This window comes from Pocillopora verrucosa, chromosome 13 (genome assembly GCF_036669915.1).
Source record: "Pocillopora verrucosa isolate sample1 chromosome 13, ASM3666991v2, whole genome shotgun sequence".
Classification (NCBI taxonomy): Eukaryota; Metazoa; Cnidaria; class Anthozoa; order Scleractinia; family Pocilloporidae; genus Pocillopora; species Pocillopora verrucosa.
In genome coordinates, this window is record NC_089324.1 from 11,063,035 (window position 1) to 11,088,446 (window position 25,412).

General features: G+C 38.5%; 1 protein-coding gene and 1 long non-coding RNA gene across 2 annotated transcripts in view; both read left to right on the forward strand.

Annotated features, from left to right (window-relative positions):
- Positions 1-25,412, forward strand: part of LOC131768334 (F-box only protein 11) — an 81,758-nt gene that overhangs the window by 49,086 nt on the left and 7,260 nt on the right.
- On the forward strand, positions 22,475-24,837 carry LOC131775055 (uncharacterized). Its single transcript, XR_010716073.1, has 3 exons — positions 22,475-22,926; positions 23,207-23,253; positions 24,811-24,837. It is a non-coding gene; the product is annotated as an uncharacterized lncRNA (long non-coding RNA).

Genomic DNA, 25,412 nt, shown 5'->3' on the forward strand with positions numbered 1-25,412 from the left:
TACACCAACGTCGTTACAGATTTCTTGTATTTTGCTACGTTTATCGCCGATCTACCAAAATTATGTATTGTTGTGTTGTCTTGGATTTGCCTCTGATGGCGACAAATACTTCGATAAACCTTAAAGTTTGCCATTGTTATAACAAGATAACTGGACAGCATATTAGCAATGAGCATGAATCGTAGTGAGCGTCCATAACCAATAACTGTGGGACTCGCAGCTAACATCAGTGCAATGATTGTGAAACATCCAGGCAACCACGGTCATGCTAAAACGCAGACTGCAGACCGTGCAGACAACATAAATCGTGCAGACCATGTGGACCGCGCTTTTTTCACTAGAGAATTTCGACTGCTACAGCTCGCGAGACACTGACAAATTCATTCATGACCTATCACCCAATCGACTTCGATACTGACATGGCCAAAGTTCCCTACTCAGTAACTACCAATCAGTCTTCTACTCCGATTCAAAAACCTTCCTTGTAAAGTTCGATTTTAGCTTACAGAAATTTCTTTACTGTAAAGTTCTTTGGGCTGTCTTGTGAAGATCCTGGTTATCATTTGCTTCGTTCACACAGCACATTCCTCACCTCTAAATCAGTGTCACGGTCCACACAAATTACATCTTGCCATGTGGGGCTAATCTGCACAAGCTCGAGAAACTTGACCCCACGATTATTTTTGCCAGATAACGTAAACTCGAAAGAACCTCATAAGATTTTGTTGCACAGCCTGCCTGGTCTGCACAGTCTGCATGGTCTGTAGTCTGCGTTTTATCATGACCGATGCAACCACGGTATAGTGCAGTTCACTCAATGTAAATTTAGAGGGACTACAGAGATTGTTTACATAAAAACAGTGTTCAAATCCCACAGGATTTGCTCAGAGTCTAACATGGCAACAGACCACATGTTTCCATTTACAATAAACTTTGATTAAATATATATATGAATATTTATGGGACTGGTGGAGGTCTATATCTAAGTCAAAATTATGGCATTTAAACATAAACTGCTTTCTTTGATATTGGCATTCGGAATAACAAAATTTAAGATTTCATAGGGCATCATATCTCAGTGCAAATAAAATAAGATATAACCAGATTTAAGGGCCAAACAGGAAAATATCAGCAGGCCACCTTAGACCTTTGGAATTATTGCTCTGGAGAATTCATAGCCAACTTAATATGACTTGACTTGGCTAACCTTATAAAGAAAATAGGAAATGTAGAAAAGAGAATCTGTTATTATTGGAAAATTACTGTGTAGATGTAGATCTTTTGCAATTTTGCAAAGGGTTAAGTAAAGTTGAGTTGGTTGAACACCATTATATGCACAATCTCATAATGGCGAACATCATCGTCAAAAACATGTAGGAAAACAAGCTTTTCTTAGTCATAGTCTGCGATTTATTTACAAGATACACAGGGTGTTATCAAAATTATATTTCAGTTTAAATTTTTTGGCAATTTAATATTATGGTTTTTGTTTAAGAGGAAAGTTAAAAAAGTACTTTGAGATGACGATTGGGAAATATTTTCAAGCTGTTTTGTCAACAGTTCTCCATGAAGTAAATTTTGGATTACAAAAATTGGCCACCTTTTCTCAGTCGGACCAATTTTATGCTGCGCTAAAACAACTTTTTAGTCCAATAGTTATTTACAAATGAAAAATGATAAGCAATGATTTGAACTATTAGTTCTTTTGATACTGCTAAATCACTTGAAGAACCTTGAGGAACCTGAATGAAAGAAATATGGTACACCTCTTCAGAGTTGCTAAAAAGATGTGGAATGAATGGACATTGGACTTGAAAATGGACAGTCTCAATAGGTATTCTTAGAAGAAAAATTTATCCCTTAATTTGCTGTAATATATTTCTTGTAATTATCAAATGTTGTTGTGGGAATATAAATAGAAAAACATGTCATTCAATTATGAAATCCACCATTGAAGTCATTCCTAGAAAACGCAATGCAGAAATTAGGAGCAAACCAGAAACTAAAATCTGGAATCTTTTGTGTTTTGGAATCCAGAATCTGCTTAGGTAGAATCCAGAATCCAGCAACTGGAATCCGGAATCCACAGCATGGAATCCAGAATCTAATACTGTCCTAGATTACCTTAAATGGGGCATAATGTTATCGGAATAGTGAGGTAAGGGTTGTGTGCATATGGAGCTTGTTTACCAAGAAATTTCTACCCCTGAAAGCTGTAAAATGTACCAAAAACAACTACTTTCTTAATGTGCGTCCACTACTGAGGCATGGAAATTATGGACTGTAAATAACAGTATTGTAGCATAAGGAGATAACCCAATGAAAGGTGAAGTTATCTCTGAAAAAAACCAGTGACATCTACTTTTGGCAAAGATTTTTTTTTTGTAGGAAAAATTAAGTTTGCTAGCACTGAACAAGACTGCCCCTGACTCATATCACTTAACATACATGAACATGAAGTGCAAACTGCTTTTTAACAATGAGTGTGTTAGGGCCAATTAAATTTTGACTCATACGCAAGGATGAAAATGAGTGTTGAAAAGGTATCTGAAGCAAATCCTATTCTCTTCTGTTAAAGTATTTTCCAGGCCAGAAATGCTTGCTGTCTTTCAATTTTTCCAAATGTTGCCATTCTCCTTTGTGTCAAGCTCAGACCACATTCAGTTTTGTCTTGACCAGATATCTGTGCAAATTTCTCTTTATGGGCCACTTCATAATAATCTTATCAAATATGTCATTTTAATCCTTTAACTCCCAAGATCTCATTAGTAATTCTTCTTACTGTCTGCCATGTTATTTTTATGATGTTAGTTTGGAGAATTGGTGTTGGATCAACTAATAATCCCCTGATTTATATTTTTCTTTACTCTCATAACTTGTCTGTTTGATATTGTATTGATATTGTAAGGAGAAATTCTGTCTTGGTCACTCATGGGAGTTAAAGATTGAAATCATTTCATCTCTGTATATACAGGTCACTTAATACTTTGAGAGGGATAATTTTTGTGGGATGTTTTGATTATAATGGTGTAATGAAGGTTGAGAGATTTAAATGAGACTGCAAAAATTCAATCAGCAGTGAATGGCCTAAATGTATTACTTCTTTTGTTATCCCTCTCTCCTGACATTGTTCTTAATACCTCTCTGTTTTCACTTTGGTGCTGATTTGCCAGTATTTACTTTAAGTGCCCATCTGCTTTCCTCAAATTAAAAGAATTATGAAAGTTGATATTTCTCTAAGACCTTTTGCAAAAAAAAAGGTTATAATGTGAATTTGATCACTATTTTATCAGCTCTCAAAACTCACAATAATAGCCCTGGTTCTGTATTATTGAATACAATAAAGGAGCAATTAAAGGCTGGGCACTAACTTACTCATTGGGCAGACCTAGCATCACAGAACAGCAAAAGCTAGCAGATGAGCTGGAGGCATGCTTGATAAGACAGTCACAAATGCTGGCAATTTACAGAAATTCACAATCATAGCTAAGCCACAAAAATACCCTTTTTTTTTCTTTATTTTTCTTGTAGTTAAGATACAGGCTGGTCCTCATGACCCTTGCTAATGCCAGTCCTCCTAATGCCTGGGGTTTACTCCAGGGACCACAAGAATAACATCAAATCCTAATTTCTGCTTGTTCTTGCTTGTTTTCCGTGTCTTTTTAACCCTTTTACTTCCATGATCTCTGTAGTAATTCTCATAACTGTCACCAAACAATTCTTATGATGTCAGTTAGGAGAATTTGGTATTGGATTAACTATTATTCCCCTGATTGATGTTTTTGAATGAATGAATGAAAACTTTATTATTGTGTCAATGTTTTTAGCTGTAGATTAGCTAATTGGGGACACCTACCGTAATTTCCGGTCGTTTACCCGCGGGTAATCTGCTGATTTTGCATTAAACGCGCGCCACTGCGGGTAATAGGGAGGTGCGGGTTATGTGACAATTTTAAAATCCAGTGGTAGTTGAATTGAAAAAAAAAATATCACCAACATGCGTTTCCACCTCTCAAGTAAATTTTATTGTGTTAATAGTGCCGCAAAGCGGCACGAAAACATGATGCCGACTCGAGTTTATTTCACGCATAATTAGTTGCGCGACGAACAAATTATTATCGGCACGCGTGAAAACAAAACCTTGATGGTGACAAAAATTATCCATAGATATCCGGCGCATCAGTAACAAATTTCCATTTAACACTAGCTTGAGCTAAAGAGAATTTTCCCGTTTTAAGGGACTTGTTAGGCCCAATAGAACTGGAGATATCGATTTTTTCAGAAATCGCCGACAGTACTTTATAATTCAAGTTTTAATACTCACCCAGCTTTTTTTCAACAAATCAACATGGCGCTGAATGATCGCTCGCACAAAATGTGGCCACAAATTCGCATTCTGTCAAGTATGAAACGTTGAGATTTGGGCATGGGCCGCTAGTGTTTTTACTGTATAATCTTATCAATAAAGTACATGCTAATATTGACACAGAATTGTGCACGTGTCTGAATTTCTTTGACCTTTAAACTCGACAAAGACGCTTCGAAGTTTTCGAAAGTTGGATCAGACAACTTTTAAAAGACTGAAATGTGTCACCTTAAAGTCACGTTTTCGCCACCAAAAAGTTGAATAACAACGTGCGGGTTATACACCAGTGCGGGTAATCTGGTGACTTTTTTTTTCGCCGTATGCAATAATCGGCCGGTGCGGGTAATCGGCCGTGCGGGTAAACGACCGGAAATTACGGTAATAGTTAATAAATAGTGAACAAAAATTAATAAGTAAATGTTTAAAATACTTGTTGACAGCATAGTAATAAATACTATGAAATGATATAAAATGATTCTGTTCACAATTTACATAGTTAGCAGCAACTGCTATAGTTGTCAATAAGGTCTGAAAGGTCAATTTTTCTTATTCTGGTTTTGAATATCGCTAGAGTTGGTGATGTCCTTAATTCCTTGCTAAGTTTCAATCAGATATATGGACCCTAGTATCTTATTGTGTGTCTACCATAACCTGTTGTGTTAAAACAAGGAATTTAAAGTCCCAGTTTCTGAGGCAGTATGGCAAGTTCTTAGTTTTGAATAGTTGTGATAGGCAGCTTGGAACAAGATTGTTTTTAACCTTATACATCAGAATGGCATTATGTTGTAGGTGTCTGTTGTTTAGAGTCGGTAGCCTAGCATGAGCGAGGAGTTCTTTGTATGTTTCCATCTTTGATATATATATTGCATGTAGTGCACCCTCCTGTACCTGCACAATCTTCCTACTATTGTATGACTTGCAAAAATTCCATACAAGGAGCCAGTAAGTTAGATGTGATAATATGGCACTCTTGTACAATGTTAACTTGGTGTTACATGGAATGAAATTGCAACCATACACCAGTACTCCTACTTTTTGGTTAGATTTAGTGCATAGGTTGCTGATATGACCTGTAAAATGAAGATATTGTGAGGAGAATTATGTCTCAGTCACCCATAAGAGTCAGTATTTTAAGGAGAATTATGTCTCAGTCACCCATGAGAGTCAATATTGTAAGGAGAATTATGTCTCAGTCACCCATGAGAGTCAATATTGTAAGGAGAATTATGTCTCAGTCACCCATGAGAGTCAAATTATTGTAAGGAGAATTATGTCTCAGTCACTCATGAGAGTCAATATTGTGAGGAGAATTATGTCTCAGTCACCCATGAGAGTCAATATTGTGAGGAGAATTATGTCTCAGTCACCCATGAGAGTCAATATTGTGAGGAGAATTATGTCTCAGTCACCCATGAGAGTCAATATTGTAAGGAGAATTATGTGTCAGTCACCCATGAGAGTCAGTATTGTAAGGAGAATTTTGTCTCAGTCACCCATGAGAGTCAATATTGTAAGGAGAATTATGTCTCAGTCACCTATGAGAGTCAATATTGTAAGGAGAATTATGTCTCAGTAACCCATGAGAGTCAGTATTGTAAGGAGAATTATGTCTCAGTCACCCATGAGAGTCAGTATTGTAAGGAGAATTATGTCTCAGTCACCTATGAGAGTCAATATTGTAAGGAGAATTATGTCTGGGTCACCCATGAGAGTCAATATTGTGAGTAGAATTATGTCTTAGTCACCCATGAGAGTCAATATTGTAAGGAGAATTATGTCTCAGTCACCCATGAGAGTCAATATTGTGAGTAGAATTATGTCTCAGTCACCCATGAGAGTCAATATTATAAGGAGAATTATGTCTCAGTCACACATGAGAGTCAATATTATAAGGAGAATTATGTCTCAGTCACCCATGAGAGTCAATATTGTAAGGAGAATTATGTCTCAGTCACCTATGAGAGTCAGTATTGTAAGGAGAATTATGTCTCAGTCACACATGAGAGTCAGTATTGTAAGGAGAATTATGTCTCAGTCACCCATGAGAGTCAATATTGTAAGGAGAATTATGTCTCAGTCACCTATGAGAGTCAGTATTGTAAGGAGAATTATGTCTCAGTCACCTATGAGAGTCAATATTGTAAGGAGAATTATGTCTCAGTCACCTATGAGAGTCAATATTGTAAGGAGAATTATGTCTCAGTCACCCATGAGAGTCAGTATTGTAAGGAGAATTATATCTCAGTCACCCATGAGAGTCAGTATTGTGAGGAGAATTATGTCTCAGTCACCCATGGGAGTCAGTATTGTAAGGAGAATTATATCTCAGTCACCCATGAGAGTCAGTATTGTGAGGAGAATTATGTCTCAGTCACCCATGAGAGTCAGTATTGTAAGGAGAATTATGTCTCAGTCACCCATGAGAGTCAGTATTGTAAGGAGAATTATGTCTCAGTCACCCATGAGAGTCAGTATTGTAAGGAGAATTATATCTCAGTCACCCATGAGAGTCAGTATTGTATGGAGAATTATATCTCAGTCACCCATGAGAGTCAGTATTGTGAGGAGAATTATGTCTCAGTCACCCATGAGAGTCAATATTGTAAGGAGAATTATGTCTCAGTCACCCATGAGAGTCAGTATTGTAAGGAGAATTATGTCTCAGTCACCCATGAGAGTCAATATTGTAAGGAGAATTATGTCTCAGTCACCTATGAGAGTCAGTATTGTAAGGAGAATTATGTCTCAGTCACCCATGAGAGTCAGTATTGTAAGGAGAATTATGTCTCAGTCACCCATGAGAGTCAATATTGTAAGTAGAATTATGTCTCAGTCACCCATGGGAGTCAATATTGTAAGGAGAATTATGTCTCAGTCACCCATGAGAGTCAATATTGTATGGAGAATTATGTCTCAGTCACCCATGAGAGTCAATATTGTAAGGAGAATTATGTCTCAGTCACCCATGAGAGTCAGTATTGTAAGGAGAATTATGTCTCAGTCACCCATGAGAGTCAATATTGTAAGGAGAATTATGTCTCAGTCACCTATGAGAGTCAGTATTGTAAGGAGAATTATGTCTCAGTCACCCATAAGAGTCAGTATTGTAAGGAGAATTATGTCTCAGTCACCCATGAGAGTCAATATTGTAAGTAGAATTATGTCTCAGTCACCCATGGGAGTCAATATTGTAAGGAGAATTATGTCTCAGTCACCCATGAGAGTCAATATTGTATGGAGAATTATGTCTCAGTCACCCATGAGAGTCAATATTGTAAGGAGAATTATGTCTCAGTCACCCATGGGAGTCAATATTGTATGGAGAATTATGTCTCAGTCACCCACGGGAGTCAGTATTGTAAGGAGAATTATGTCTCAGTCACCTATGAGAGTCAATATTGTATGGAGAATTATGTCTCAGTCACCCATGAGAGTCAGTATTGTAAGGAGAATTATGTCTCAGTCACCTATGAGAGTCAATATTGTAAGGAGAATTATGTCTCAGTCACCCATGGGAGTCAATATTGTAAGGAGAATTATGTCTCAGTCACCCATGGGAGTCAATATTGTGAGGAGAATTATGTCTCAGTCACCCATGGGAGTCAATATTGTATGGAGAATTATGTCTCAGTCACCCATGAGAGTCAATATTGTGAGGAGAATTATGTCTCAGTCACCCATGGGAGTCAATATTGTAAGGAGAATTATGCCTCAGTCACCCATGAGAGTCAATATTGTATGGAGAATTATGTCTCAGTCACCCATGGGAGTCAATATTGTAAGGAGAATTATGTCTCAGTCACCCATGAGAGTCAATATTGTAAGGAGAATTATGTCTCAGTCACCCATGAGAGTCAATATTGTAAAGAGAATTATGTCTCAGTCACCCATGAGAGTCAATATTGTATGGAGAATTATGTCTCAGTCACCCATGAGAGTCAATATTGTAAGGAGAATTATGTCTCAGTCACCCATGAGAGTCAATATTGTAAAGAGAATTATGTCTCAGTCACCCATGAGAGTCAATATTGTATGGAGAATTATGTCTCAGTCACCCATGAGAGTCAATATTGTATGGAGAATTATGTCTCAGTCACCCATGGGAGTCAATATTGTAAGGAGAATTATGTCTCAGTCACCTATGAGAGTCAGTATTTTATGGAGAATTATGTCTCAGTCACCCATGAGAGTCAATATTGTAAGGAGAATTATGTCTCAGTCACCCATGAGAGTCAATATTGTATGGAGAATTATGTCTCAGTCACCCATGAGAGTCAATATTGTATGGAGAATTATGTCTCAGTCACCCATGGGAGTCAATATTGTAAGGAGAATTATGTCTCAGTCACCTATGAGAGTCAATATTGTATGGAGAATTATGTCTCAGTCACCCATGAGAGGCAATATTGTAAGGAGAATTATGTCTCAGTCACCCATGAGAGTCAGTATTGTAAGGAGAATTATGTCTCAGTCACCTATGAGAGTCAGTATTGTGAGGAGAATTATGTCTCAGTCACCCATGAGAGTCAGTATTGTAAGGAGAATTATGTCTCAGTCACCTATGAGAGTCAATATTGTGAGGAGAATTATGTCTCAGTCACCTATGAGAGTCAATATTGTGAGGAGAATTATGTCTCAGTCACCCATGAGAGTCAGTATTGTGAGGAGAATTATGTCTCAGTCACCTATGAGAGTCAATATTGTAAGGAGAATTATGTCTCAGTCACCCATGAGAGTCAATATTGTATGGAGAATTATGTCTCAGTCACCCATGAGAGTCAATATTGTATGGAGAATTATGTCTCAGTCACCCATGGGAGTCAATATTGTAAGGAGAATTATGTCTCAGTCACCTATGAGAGTCAATATTGTATGGAGAATTATGTCTCAGTCACCCATGAGAGTCAATATTGTAAGGAGAATTATGTCTCAGTCACCCATGAGAGTCAGTATTGTAAGGAGAATTATGTCTCAGTCACCTATGAGAGTCAGTATTGTGAGGAGAATTATGTCTCAGTCACCCATGAGAGTCAGTATTGTAAGGAGAATTATGTCTCAGTCACCTATGAGAGTCAATATTGTGAGGAGAATTATGTCTCAGTCACCTATGAGAGTCAATATTGTGAGGAGAATTATGTCTCAGTCACCCATGAGAGTCAGTATTGTAAGGAGAATTATGTCTCAGTCACCTATGAGAGTCAGTATTGTAAGTAGAATTATGTCTCAGTCACCCATGGGAGTCAGAGGCTTCAGAGAAGAAGATAGACTAATATTAAGGGTGACAGGCACTTCAATATTTTTACCTGCTCTGTTGAGAAGCTTTGAGTAACTGCTGGGAATATTTTTTGTGCACATATGAATTTTTTTATCATTTTGTTTCTGTGCACTTTAGAAATTGACTCTTGGTAATAAAATTCATCTTGAATTTGCAAATCATCAAAAGTATTCCTTTTAACGGAGTAACAATATACAGTTTCATCAGTAACCTTAAAAATGGTCTCTTCATACTTCCATCAATTCTCTAATTGATCCAAAATAAGTTAACCCTTTAACTCCAAGGAGTGACCAAAACAGAATGAGCCGGGGGGGGGGAGGGTATTAACCCTTTACACCCTAACATCAGCATGCATATTCTCCATACTGTCCTCTATACATTTCATCCTGTGCTGACAAGGAGAATTTTTTTAACAATCAAGCGCTTGCTTAGTTGGTGATCATTTAATTTATTCTCATGACCTAAATTTGTGATTTGAGGGTGATATTGTATGGAGAAATTAGATGCTGGTCACTTTTAAGGGTCAAAGTGTTAAGGGTGTTATTAAGATGTCAGGTGATTGATAAAGGTGTGAAAACAGCTGTCACTTAGCTGCTGACCATAACTTGGTTAACCCAAAGATTTCTTATTACTGTGTATGTTTACTGGTAGTTGTCAATAACAAATGGCATTAAATTGCGATTAGAAAATTTGATTAAAGAGGTACACAAGCTTCAGGTGATTGAAATGCCATGATGTTTTTACCACATTTGTGGCATCTTACAATTTTTAATTGAAAAGATACAGACACGGGAAAATGCAACCTTTTTTATTAGATATTTTATACAACAATTAAAAAAATATATAAGTTTCAAAGTTTTTTCATTAGTCGCTACTGTATTTGGCATTTTTTACCCAGTTGTTTAAAATTTTTCCTCTTTGATCAATTGAGTTGCCAAGAACAAAATTTTTTTTGCTAGCAATTAATTCAGTCAGAATAATTTTCATAGTGCTCCTAGAATCCAGTAAAATCTACATAAATTTTCTCGTGTGCACTGTTGGGTGATGCAGAAAGTTTTTACAGTGTCCCTTGTTTTTCTTTTCTGAGAGTTAAGAGCCAATGATCACACAACAGATGGTTTATGGAGGTTTAACTAAGTTGACAAACTGCATATTTTATACTCTCTCTGTTTTTAGTATCATGAAACAATCAGAGAAGCTTTGGATGCTGTGCAAGATGATGGGGTCATAATTGTACACAGTGGTGTGTATGATGAACAGCTGTCAATCAGCAAGCCTGTTGCAATCATTGGAGCAGGTACACCAAAATGTTACTAAATTATTTCTAGAACCTTAGTAAATATTTTATATTTCTCTCAAGTGGTATCTAAGTTAATCTTTAATATGCAATGAAAGGTCTGTCATTAATTAGAGTGTCATCTCCGGTGGTCTCTACGTTGATCTTTAACTTGCAATGAAAAGTCTGTCATCAGTTAGAGCTGCATTTTAATTCATTATTTGAACTTCCTACCGACTTGCCAATCCAAAACTGTTCCCTCTGATTACTTTAAGAGGGAATTTGCAGGCAGCCACTGTCAATGTAGGGAAAGGATATTTACATCCTGTGGGTTTCACACTACCCTCCCCCCCTTGCTCTCCAATTTGCATATAAGGAGCCTCTCTAGACTAAGTGTGTGTCTTTCAACATCAACGATTAAAGGGATTTTCATGATAACTGTCACTACTTGCTTCCCCCTTTCCATTTTGTTGTGTGATTCTTTTCCAGTTTTCCTCACTGAGCTCATCCAAACCTGCGAATGACATCTTTAAGACCCAGGGCGTATAACTTGGATTTTGAAGGAAGGCATGAAGTGTCTTCCGAGGCAAGGTTCTGAATTATGGATCATACTTGTCATGATACATTTATGGTTATTAAATGACTGTTTTTTATCTCCACATCCTAATACAGAGAAGACATCATGAAAAGTTAAGTTTCGGCTAACATTTTAACCAGAAATGAGCGACTTGCTCACGGGATGGCTTCTTTTTTTATCGACAGCTAAGAGCGAAGATGATCCTGTCGTCATTCAGTGTGACTCTTCAACAGTTGTTAGTTTTATTGCTGGTTCAGGCAGCACTTTCCTTGGGTATGTTACCTTGAAGGTATGTACAGAAAACTGCTCCAAGGGGTAATGTCAAAAGAATAGGGAACCTTACGGAAAAATCGTCCTACGCGCGCTACTTTTAAAGAAACCATGGAAAACTATATATGACTGTAAAGCTTTTTAAGTATGGATTGCGGAAGTAACATTTTTCAAAGTTTTGATTTTGGTAAGCGCGCGCGAACCTTTAATCTCAACTCTTTTGTGGGTTTACATCTAACAAACACTCTGGCCGCTTCTCACGAAAATCTATCAAATCTACACCCCTTTTTGATTCGTTCAAGTAGAGGTAACTCGCGTAAAAACAAACCTCGAATTTTCGGCCTCCTAAGAAATTCATAGTTTTTGCATCTCATTTACGCGCGTGTCCATGCGGTCATGCCGCCGACGAATGAAACGCAACGTCGAACCCCTTAGCAAATCTCGTGACAAAGAACTCTCGAAATTCGCGGGAAAGGTCATTTTGCGAAACTAGGAACACGAATTAAAACGAAACCCAAAATTCATCGAAAAAAGCAGAAGGAAAAGTGCGCAAAGCAAGCTAGGGAAAAAGAAAACGAAAATTAGATTTATTTGGCTCGGGCTCTCTCGCGACTTTTCTCTTCTTGGCCGTTTGATGAAGACTCTTATTTCCCGACATTTTGCGAAATATGCAACAAATGTTCTTTTAATAGTGTAGTTTGATCGTCCGGGTGAGTGTAGTCCTGAGAAGGACTGTTGTCGGTAGTGGTGACTGACGTTTCGACAACCTGAGCGGAAGTCATCATCAGAGTCAAGTGAAAGGTTGTTGTCAGTCGAATGTACTTAGTCCGGTTTGTGTACACTGACCGACCGAAGCTATTGTATCTAGTGTTGAGGCGGCTCTGTCTCGACAACGAGAGCTACCTGAGTCTACTAAGGATAACATCAGAAGTAGAATTGCTTCCACTATACGATCAGCGTCACTACATGACAGCAACTTGACTAAAGACGAACAACATGCCCTTAAACGACTGAGAAACGACAAGGACATAGTTATTCTACCAGCCGACAAAGGACGAGTTACTGTTGTCATGGACAAGACTGACTATCACGACAAAATGGACGCACTTGTTAACGACAAACAGACTTACGAAGAACTCAAACGTGACCCGACTCCTGCGCTTTAACGCAAACTTAACAGCACATTACTGACACTCAAGAAGACAAACGCCATTGACACCCAACGCTACTACCGACTAAGGTGCTCAGTACCACAGCCACCAAAACTTTATGGTCTGCCGAAACTACACAAACCTGGTTTCCCAATGCGACGTATTGTTTCCTTCTGTGGTTCTCCGACATACCAACTGTCCAAGTACCTAACGACAATACTACAACCGCTTACCGACAAATCCAGACGAAAACTATAATCCACCGAGGACTTCATTAACGCCACTAAGACTGTACAGATACCTGACGACTACAAACTAGTGTCATTTGATGTGAAATCGCTTTTTACAAGTATTCCACTTCAACTGGCACTACAATGTACTGAGACTGCTATCCTACAATCTACCGACCCTCTACCGCTACCGACAGAGGACATTATGGACTTACTAAACCTTTGCCTGACATCAACTTACTTTCAGTACAACGGCAAACACTACAAACAGTTACACGGTACAGCTATGGGGTCTCCAGTTTCTGTTGTTGTAGCAAAAATTGTGATGCAGAGGAAAGCGCCCTTTCGACTTGCCGACAGACGATACCACTTTGGTCACGCTACGTTGACGATACTTTCACCGCCGTACGACACGACGAAATCGACGCATTCCACCACCACCTTAACGAACAAAACACTGACATACAGTTTACTAGAGAGGTCGAAGAAAATGGTAAACTACCTTTTCTAGACTGCTTGGTAAGCCGTGACGACAATTCACTACGGACAACAGTTTACAGGAAACCGACACATACCGACAGATTACTGGACGAGTCATCCTACAACCCGACATCACACAAAGCCACTACTATCAGCACTCTTACCCGACGAGCGCAATTAGTATGTAATACGACAGACAGCTTATTCGACGAGAACAAGTACCTTAACCGTGTTTTTTCAAAGAACAACCACAACGAAGACTTTATCCAACGTAATACTCACAGACCTACTACTACTACCAAAGCTAACGACAACGCAACTCATACGACCACAGCCACTATACTATACATAAAGGGCATATCTGAGAACATCTCACGCATCCTACTACCATTCAATATCCGTGTCGCTCACAAACCTATTACCACACTACGTCAATTACTGACTAACATCAAAGACAGAGACGAACCGAGGAACAGACAAGGAGCAGTATATAAGATCAATTGTTCCGACTGCCACGCCTCCTACATCGGTGAGACTGGCAGGAACCTCGCAACCAGACTGACTGAGGACGAGGAAAGGCGATGTCAACAATCACATTGCTGAACATCACCGACTAACGAATCACACTACTGACTGGGACTCTGCCCAATGCCTAACCTACAGCACCAACTACTTTCAACGACTGACCCTGGAAAGCTGGTTTACTAACTTGGAACAGACTCCCCTCAACAGGTGTCAACCACTACCGGCACCATACAAACGACTCATCCACGACATTAACATTACAAACGAACCGAACAGAACGACCTAACTTCACTAATGGATCCAAACCGACCAATCACGACTGACTTACGCCACTTGAGTCTTACAGCCAATAACATCAGTTTGCTTGGTCTTCATCAATACTACTGAGTGGAAAAGACCATGTAAGAGTAGGAACCAGGACCTTACTGCAATGACCCAGCCAAGCTGAGAACTCTAACAAAAATTTAAGTACTTGTATTTAAAGCTTTCATTAAAGAATCTAGGATTGCTCCTGGAGGCGCCTCAAGTAATTTTTAACCCTCGGCCGTTTTAAAAGGCCGCTTCTTGTCACACTACAGACCAATAAAATAATTTTTGTAATTGTAGGGCTACTATGAAGGAAACGATGTTTACAACAACCGTATAGCTGGGTTTGAGATTCGGTCTCACGCCAATCCAACAGTCGTGGGATGTAAAATACACCACGGTATGACGGGTGGCATATACTGTCATGACGATGTAAGTACACTTTGTTTCATTTACATTGCAAATATATTTGTGTGTTTTAAAAACTTAATGGTGTATTTAACTAACAGGCACGTGGTGAATTCCTGGAAAATAAGATATATTCTAACACATACCCTGGACTTTGGATCACGTCACAGAGCAATCCAACCATAAAGTAAGAAAGATTTTCGTGTTCTTCTGTTTATTAAATTGCAAAATTTCTTCATGAGTCTCCTTGTTCGAAATCTCTCACGTCTTTTGGATTAAAAAAAAACTTCGCACGCAAAACTTGTCAATATTCAATGCCGGGGAAAATTTGTCCAAAGTAGGTGCGCACTCATCGTGAGTACACCTTGAAGGAAGTGCCTTCTAATAGCGCTGCAGACCGCGCGTTTCTCCGCCCGCGGGAACAAATGAGACGAATATCGGTAAGGTTTGGCGGAGGTCCCTGTCCCTGGCAGACATCTAGTTGAGTTGCATTGCTCAAGGCCTCATATACTATCCCACGAGTGAAGAAACGCCCGTCCCGAAGTGCTTATGGTGAGCGCATGCTCACAGGCTGCACTTGGTATTACCTCAATTTCTTGAAAAGCAACTATTTAATCTGTGATTTTGCTATTTTTTGCAAACTCTGCACAAACTCCGGAATGGTTAGTTCTTCGTTGTACAGTATGAAAGGTTTACCATTTCGCTTCTAGCTTCTCCTTGACAAGATTACGGTTCATTTTCAGCTTAAGTGCGAAGTAAACTTGCTAACTACTTCAATTTATTGTATTTTAGAAACAACGAGATCTACGATGGACAACAAGGAGGTGAGCTACACTTTTTGTATCTGAATTGCTTTGTTGTTGTCGTTAATGCTTTTTTTTCCGTGATCGCGCTCATCAATACACCATGAAATTGACATGATTATGAACATTGCGAAACTCGATATAAATGCACTGAAAACATGTAAATAAAAGTTAATCACCATCATGTTTCTTTAGCGCCATTGTTGTGAACTGGGAACTTAATCAAGATTTCTCTTTAAATCCAAGCTACCTTTATTTGACTTGATTGATAATCTTACGAAGGCATTATGGTCTCGTTTGTCTCTTGTAGGAGTTTATGTATTCGGCGAAGGAAAAGGATTGATTGAAGGAAATAACATTCATGGTTTGTATTAATTTTGTCTCTTAGTCCCTACTTCGAGTTTGTCAAACAGATTGTTCAAGTAATCATTTGTGCCAAGGTTTTCTCGATTGAGTACAACAAAAGCAAAATTAACCACGACAGTCAATTGGACCTGAAAGAAAACATGGATCAATGTCAGTATCTGAGCAACTGCATACCTACCCCACCCCACCCCTAACCCAACAGTAACCCTAATTTGTTATCAGTTGACTGTTTTTGGGTTAGGGGAGGGGTAACTGTGCTATCAGGTATTAACATTTATCCCGAAACAAGCTCAACTTACCTGAAGTGCGTGATAACGCGAGTGATCGAGTCGTGATTTTGCGTCTCATTAGCTGAGGATGGCGTGAGTTTTAAGAGAGGTTGTCACTAATTTTCGAGAATCCGGTGACAGAAGCAAAAATTCAACTTTTTTTTTATTTGCTCCAAAAGACCCTTTTGGTGAATCGTTTTCAAAAAAAATATTCAAAAGTTCCAGCGAGTTTTTATTTTGGAAAAAAAATACGAAAGTTCGAAATCGGCCAAAACTTACCTAATTTGCATAATTTCTATTGGGCTTTTAGTGCATTTTCACAACGCTCGTACGAGACAATGAAAAATTATATTGGATTTATTTTTTCATAAGTTGTTTTTCATCCCTTGGAGTAGCTTTGCAAATATATTTAATCTCCAACTGAACTTTCTTTCGTTTGTAACCACCCGCGTAAAGTACACTATCTTTTCTATTCCGTTTGTACGCTGAATTTTACTATATTTCAGACGACCATAACATCGAGGGTATACAAATGTACATAAAATAAAAGAGCTCTTTTCCACGAGAAATTATTCGTGTTTATCATGTAAAAATATTATTTTTGGCCCGTGAAAAGCGAGCGCGCCAGACCAAAATATATAGCGTGCATTTTCACGGAGTTAGGCCATTAATTGCTGTACTCCTACTGCAAATCGCACGCTATTGGGACAAAACTCGACGTGTTTGGTCTCTACTTCAGTTTTGATTCATTTAAATATATCAATTTTAACTTAAAAATTAACCTACCTTCATTGTTAAGTGAACAAACCACCGTTTCTGGTAAAGTTTTTGAGTTGATTTTTCTCGAGTGCTAAATAAACAAATCGCTGTTTACAAAGATACCAGCTCTGTCGACGTGTTTTTAGCTGAAATTGGCCTGTCGCATATATTGTTCTTTAATTTACAATCTATCCCGCTGGCATTACTTTAGAGTAAATTACATGTAACTATAAATGTTGTTGTAAATACGTGAGCGTGATTAAGATAAAATCTTCGCACACATAAAATATTCGAAACATGTAGTTGTCCCATGAAAATACTCGCTTAATTGTGCATGAACCTTGTGTGTACATTCGGTGTTTTGCTCGGTTGCTTTTATAGATTTCTACCACTGTCACTGTGATTAAAATAGTATGTTTGTGTAGTTCACGTGTTTAGATACATTTTCAAATCAACTGTAGGTTGGAATTCTGTTGGTAAAAATTGTCGAAGAAATCCGAGAAAAATGGCATGTAGCACCGGGCAGTCGTGCTACATTCCATCTCACCGATTTCAACGAAACTTTGCCAGGTTAAAGGATCTACCCCAAAACTAAAAGATACAAACTGGTTTCTGTTTTGGTTTTTTCCGGGGGAATATAGACCACCCCTCCGGTTTTTCTTGATCCTTAGTTAATGTCCACCTCAAGTATCAGTCAATTTGATTGACGGCTTGTCAATCAACAGAGGCAAATAAACGACTGAGTTTTTAGACTTTTCGATTCATCCAAATATTTGACAACTTTGAAAAGTGAGATGCAAAGATCTTTTTTTTTTTTTAGCTTAATAGGAGCTGTACCCTCTCCTGCAGTCTTCGTCTAAATTTGCAAGGTCACTCCTTATCTTCAACCTTGTTAGAGGCGGTTGCCTTACTAGTTTCCTCCCCTGTCCAGCTCATGTCAAGGAGATAATTCTTTGCTTTCTGAGAAAAGGTGGCTGGTTTTTGTGTTTTCCTAAGAGCCCATGCAAAGTCCATTTGGCTAGTTAGGGATGTTTCGTCAGAAGTTTACCTGAGGTCCGACCTTGAACGTAGCCACCCCCTTTAAAATGGCAAGCCGGTCTTCGTCCATTTTCTCTTGATCTTATCATAGGCGGATTTTTTTGTCAGCTTCACTGTGTTTGCCTTTGTTAGGGTGCTTTTGGATGGCAGCCAATGACTGAAACGTCTTGATACATCATTCCTCCTAGCAAGAATATCTCGCTTTCTTGTTCTGTCTGTGACGGATTGGATATAGTTCTCGCGATGGCCCGCGTTCAGGGATCTGTGCACGTTGCTGATAACCACCCACTTCTACGATTAGTTTGCTGAAGGTTTCTAATGTAATGAGCCTATTGAGACCCTGAGGTGCTCCAAACTGTGCCAGTTGGTCTGCGCTATAAACTTGTCGCAGTTTTAAAGTCAGAGGGAGGATCGCCCACCTCTATTTATGTGAGCGTCTCTACAGTACCTGCGTATCCCTAGCAATCATATGATATAAAGTTCATTTCAGTCACAAATCATTAGTTAGGAAAACTGATGTTCAGATAAGCGCTCTTCTTGCCCTTCTTCCTTATTCATTGCTGACTCTAGGATAGCAGTTACAGTACGCGTTCTATTAGGTTTACAGTCACCTTGCCACTAGGAAGACTCGCCATCAGCTTTGATTTCTTCTGCTATCTTCAGATTCACCTCTCTCTCAACTTTACGTCTCTGATTTTTATGACGAGGATACTGGCATTTACAAACCCGAAGGTCTGAATCTCATACCAAGTTGTGCACGATATTTGAGGTATTTGAGATATTTGCGTGAAATCGCGGCCTTCGTAATCTCCAAATAAGCCAATACGCGCTAGAATAAGCTTCTTCTCGGACGAAACGCATGTTTGGGATACATTGACGCCTCTCAAATGTTTTTTTTTTATGCTGCACACCCACGAGTTTAGAGGTGTGAGGTGTTGCCGTCCCTGGCCAGCGCGAGAATTGAGAGCTTTCTAGACACTCGATTACTTATATGGCATCACTATGAAGACGTAATACAACTGATACACCTACACTACATAGGATTAACAATGTCTGTTGCGCTGTTGCGAGAGGGAGGAAAATATTACCGGCAGTGTGAATTCTTTAAGAGTTTCAGAGACTTTTCAGAGATGTCTGTTTTCGGCTGTCACAAAAAATTGACCCTCTCTTAAATTTACTGGGGAAAATGAACTTACAAACTCCTTACAAACAATTTTGCTTTTTCCTCGGGCTGTTATAAAACAGGTCATAAATTGACCGGTGAATAAAATATTTTGAAATATCGTTCAGAATTTGCCTTTTTTTGCGTGCAAATCAAGGGTAGACAAAGTTTATAAAACATTTGACAAGAATTTCATGGGGTTCACCTCGATAATTTTCGTCGGCCAGAGTTAAGACGCACCAAGCTAAGTGACATCGCCCTCCAGTAAAATAATTTTCTAAAGAATAAATGTAGCGAGCGTGGGGAAACGCACATTTTTTTTTCATTATTGTGATCAAAGCCCGATGATGTATCTAAATTGGTACTTACGGTATCAAACCATTGATTAAGAAAGGGTGAGCTTAATTTTTCAATCGAGTTCCACGTGATTTCACATTAAAAGCGTTTTTGAAACAAACTAGTCAGCATCACTGCACGAACTGAGAAAGTAAAAACTTGTATTTATCTCCCACGCGTTTCGTCCGACAATAGTAGAGTTCATCAAGGAGTTTTACAAGTAGGGTAAATAAGCTTGCTCCTATACAAATAGTAAATAAGTTGTCTCTTTACTATTGAAGCCAGTGGATATAATTCGCCAGGTGCGCCTACGGTGTTATACATGCGTGACATTTTTCGGACGCTACATGTACGAGTACGTAATCTGTTTGAGGGTCACAGATTAAGTGTAAATATTTGACCCCTTGACATCACGTGATGTCTCTAGTTTACAGAGGTCTTAGAAAGCTTCATTACTTGGATTTGCCTTCTGCGCGTAGAAGGCTACAAGCGAATTTCTCGGGTGTAATTGCTTTTGATTTCTCAACTGATGTTGTCGCAAACACAGCTTTTGGGAGTCACGAAACAAAAAAACTTATCGGGACCCAGTTTCATGTACTAATGGAAGTAAATGGCAAATAAAAACATATTATCTTGAGAAATAAAGTTATAAATAACAGGGGTTCTTTGAAACAAATAGTGATAGAAAAGGTTTCAGTTCTGGTCAATATTGACTTTTCATAGCCTACTTCCAAATCTGAGGGAACGCGCCGAGGGAATAAAAAAATACATACATGTGTGATAATGCAAGGAGGAGAATAAAAATGCAAATAAAGGAAAAGGAGAAAACATAGAAACCAGTGTTGCAGCGCGCAGATATCTTTTGAGCCAGACCTACACACTTATGCCCGACACCACGCAAAGAAACTCGAAAGAGTGCTGTATATGAACTTGCTCGCACGTGCACGCAGGAAAGGCCATGACAGTCAGCGAAAATAATGGAAAATGCAGATGATATTTGCAGTCAAAAAACAGGCAAACAAGATGACAGAAGGATAAAGAACTTTCTGGAGGTGTCTTCTTAAAAAAAAAGAAAAAAAGAAAAACAATTTTTACTTATCATGAAAGGTCAAGCAGTCAGGCTACAAATACTATTTCTACGTGGAATTTCTTGATGGTGGAAAGTGGAAAAACCATTTTCTAGTCTTATTTTCTGGAAACGTGGCGCAGTTAATGAATTTTATGAGGCTATTAATATTTCCTATCAAATAAGGGGGCAGAGTTCCCCGTCATCCGCGTTCTGGAAAAGCCGAAGTTGTTACACTCGGGAACTTGTACGTCAACAAGCACGCGACATGTGAATTTAAAATCTCCTCCTGTTACAGTTTCCTTATTGTGAACTGTGCGATAATGATAATAATTAATCAAGTTGTAGACTAATGAATGTTTTGGTTTTGTACAAGTGCCCTATTTCCTGATTTTAGCGAACGCTACCATTTTCCCATCGATTTTTCAATTAAAAACACGTCGACAGAGCTGGTATCTTTGTAAACAGCGATTTGTTTATTTAGCACTGGAGAAAAATCAACTTAAAAACTTTACCTGAAATGGTGGTTTGTTCACTTAACAATGAAGGTAGGTTAATTTTTAAGTTAAAAAGTTGATATATTTAAATGAATCAAAACTGAAGTAGAGACCAAACACGTCGAGTTTTGTCCCAATAGCGTGCGATTTGCAGTAGGAGTACAGCAAGAAAATGGCCTAACTCCGTGAAAATGCACGCTGTATAGTTTGGTCTGGCGCGCTCGCTTTTCACGGGCCAAAAATAATATTTTTACATGATAAACACGAAGAATTTCTCGTTGAAAAGAGCTCTTTTATTTTATGTACATTCGTATACCCCCGATGTTATGGTCGTCTGAAATATAGCAAAATTCAGCGTACAAACGGAATAGAAAAGATAGTGTACTTTACGCGGGTGGTTACAAACGAAAGAAAGTTCAGTTGGAGATGAAATATAGTTGCAAAGCTACTCCAAGGGATGAAAAACAACTTATGAAAAAATAAATCCAAGATAATTTTTCGTTGTCTTGTACGAGCGTTGTGAAAATGCACTAAAAGCCCAATAGAAATTATCCAAATTAGGTACGTTTTTGCCAATTTCGAACTTTCGTATTTTTTTCCAAAATAAAAACTCGCTGGAACTTTTGAATATTATTTTTGAAAACGATTCACCAAAAGGGTCTTTTGGAGCAAATAAACAAAAAGTTGAATTTTTGCTTCTGTCGCCGGATTCTCGAAAATTACTGACAACCTCTCTTAACGACCAATCACAGCGCGCAGCAAAGGGAAACTAGTGCAGTTTTGTAAAACTCTTGACACTCAATCCAAAGTTGTTCTTCAGGTAACTCACTGGCATGACTGATAGATACTACAACAATTCATATGACGGATTTTGTGAAACTTCTTCGGTAACTTTTCAAGATGTTCTTTGGTTTTTCCACGTTCAGACAATGCACTGGCCGGAATCCAGATCAGAACTAAGAGTAATCCTATTGTTCGTTGCAACAGAATACACAGCGGACTTCACGGGGGAATTTATGTGGTAAGTATTTACAAAAGGCCAGTGCAGGAAACTATTGATATTGTATTACATGATGAGCTGGATTGTACTCGCTTTTTTATTGGGTCTTACTTATCACCTATTGGAGGATAGACACAAAGGTGACGTCAAAATATACGGCATTTTGTTTTTTATCATATGAAACAAATAGATTTAAGTTGCCGTGCTTCTGTACAGTAATAGATCACAGAAGATGTCAAGATGTGATGAGAACGTCTGTGGCACACTCGGCTGCGTCTCGTGTGCGACTTTGTTGTTCTTATTACAATTTGACGTCATCTGTGAGTTATGTTCTCAAAGAACTAATCAAAAATCATTCATAATTCTACGTTTGTGCCCTGTTCTGCGAGTTTGTCTTTGGCAATCCGCGTTAATCTTCTCCATCCTTTGTTACATTTGTTCTTCTTGTTCTAGTTTTGCCTTCGTCGGGTTTTTTTTTAATACCCAAACAGATATTTTGTATCGCTGCGTAGCCCTATCAAAATAACTCAACAAAGATCCCTCTTCATCCAGGATGTGCACACTTGCATTTCTGAACCACGAACAAAAAAGGGTATTTTCTCCTTTTGTGTGCCGCTATGACAAAAACAGCGATTTTGGATCAGATTTACCGGCTTCTCTTACGATGAATGTCGTCGATTTAATTCTCAGCACGAGGAAGGCACGGGACTCATAGAGGACAACGAAATCAACAATAACACCCTGGTTGGTGTGTGGATAACCACAGGTATAAACAATTAAACTGGAAAAGTACGCTGGGGGAGGACGGTGCTGCAAATTTTTTTTTGCGGGTGTGGGGGTGGTTACTCCTGCGTCTTGCTGACTTAATAAAATAGGTCATGGAAGAGTTTAGTTCGGAGTACGTAATTTTATCCTATAACTTGGTGCAGACTGGTGAATTTCAACTGGAAAGTATTCCTAAAACACTGCAATGAAAATAATGCCTGCATGGAAACCATCTAAAGTCTCCATCACTGATGTTCTTCTTTGCTTTCCCTTGCGTATAGGAAGCACACCCACACTCAGAAACAACAGGATCCACAGTGGAAAACAGGTAGAACTCGTCCACATTAGCTACGTATATTAACAGATTATAGTTTCCCGATGGTAATGCCATTAAATGTTTAAAAGACAACTTCATTAAAAATTGTTATTGTTTAGGATTTGCTTAATCTTGCTCTGAACAATTGAAATCAACATAAATAAGAGTTCTTTTCGAATTTTTAAATTAGATGAAACTGATATTGAATCTAAATGAATAGAAAGAATACTTGTCTTGATGAACTCCCTTGGGAGCTTATGCACTCTCTCTATGTTTTAGCTTGCAGCTGAGCGTACCTAAACTGGACATAACAAGCAAACAATTCTGTGTAACGCTAACACTCTGCACCTTAAATAACCAAAGGACACGAAGAGACAAAATTCAGCCATAACCGTCAGAAATTGACGCACATCCTAGGACTGGGGACAAACAACTGCACTTGAGGGTAAAGCACAAAGCTAAATCGAGTTCAACCGGTGTGGTCGGTTTGAAATTGTAAAAAACACGTCCCAATTTTTAAACTAAGTAAACATAAAAAAGCGCACCGTAATTACTAAATGAAAGGCTTATCTTAAATTAAAAAAGTATCAAATTAACTTGCCTACATTATCCTCTAAACTAATTTTATTTCTATTCGTTTATCAAACATGTTTCGTTTGACTGACCTTACTATGATGGCTTCATAACTTTTTAACTTAGTTTCAATTTTAAAAAAATTGCTGAAGCTTGTCACAATCAAGTTACGTCATTTAAAATGAAACGTGAATTCTTAAATGTCCCGTAAATATTTTTAAAAGGCAAAGTGTTTAAAAGCAAACTTTTAAATCTTATTTTTGAGAAATTTATTCACTTTAAGCTTTTCCCCATGGTTGATAAACTCAGTTCTATATAAATTTATAATGCCAGTGTCACTAAGGTGATAAACTTGTCTTCGTCAAGTGTCCAGTCTGTCTTTTCAGCCGATGTATTACGTTCTGAGCCATTTCTTTTGATTGTTACTGTCGCTAATTTATTCCAAATATACTGCTCCTTTGAAGTAGGTTGGGGTACCTTACCTTAAAGAAAAGATGAGCACATACTTGTTTGCAAAATCAAAATAAAACTATGCGAATGTGGACGCTGACAAAACTGCGAGCAACCCAAATTATTGTTGCCTTTTTGCGTGTTGTGAAGTATATAGGCTACGATTCTCCATATATTGGTAAAGCGTCAAAACGTTATGGAAGGAAACCTTAGGCGAGTTTGTTAATGAAGGAGCATGCAGTGAGACAGCTGACATGGCTCTTCAGTGGGGAGGAACTGCAGAAACGGAGAAATGTGAGGAGACAGGGATTCTCCTTCCCCCTCTCTGTTCCTCAGTTATTTGTCCCACTCATACTTGGGAGCTTGACTTCGGGCAAAGCTCAATGAAGCAAGCTTCAAACGGCCTCACACCGCTGTGTGGCGCTTAAGTCAACTGAGCCTTTAGACCAACTGCGAGATAAACCAGCTCTCACTTCGAACGAGCTTTCTATTTTACTAACTTCGTGTACTTATCATGAAATGTCTTGTGTACTTTCCTTGCTGTAGATCGGGCAGCAATCCCTGTATCAGAAGAAATAAGATTTGGGGAAGACAGAATGGTGGCGTTCTGGCCTACAACGGAGGTAGAGTATTTAAAAAAGTAACACACTATGCCTTGGCTCTGAGCAATTCATATCGCCGTCCTCTATTTGTTTATTTATTACGCCTTAAATCAGAAACAAACCAAGAAAGAAAACTACTTCGCTTCAGTCGTTTGATTTCTTTCTTTATTTAAGGTCTTGGACCGGAACGTGCCGTGTAGAGTTAGGGATTCATTGGGGCTGGAATTGTGTACTCTTAAACCCTTTCGACATACCACGGCTAATTAAACCTTTTTTATCTTAATTATTTCTCCCTCTTATGAGCAACACATTTCTTTGTAAATTTAGTGGTAGAAATGAAACTTTCAAGCTGCTCCGTTTTTCTATTCTCCTATCTTTGTCCTGGACAATATGTTGTTCCAAGGACAAGTTAGTTTCGAGTCACTCCAGGAAAATGAACGGGTCAATCATTGTTGAAGAGAATACCTGACCTGGGGACCGTTTCTCAAAAGTCCCGATAACTTAACGGCCCAGGAGCCATATTCTAAAATCAAAAGTTATTGAAAT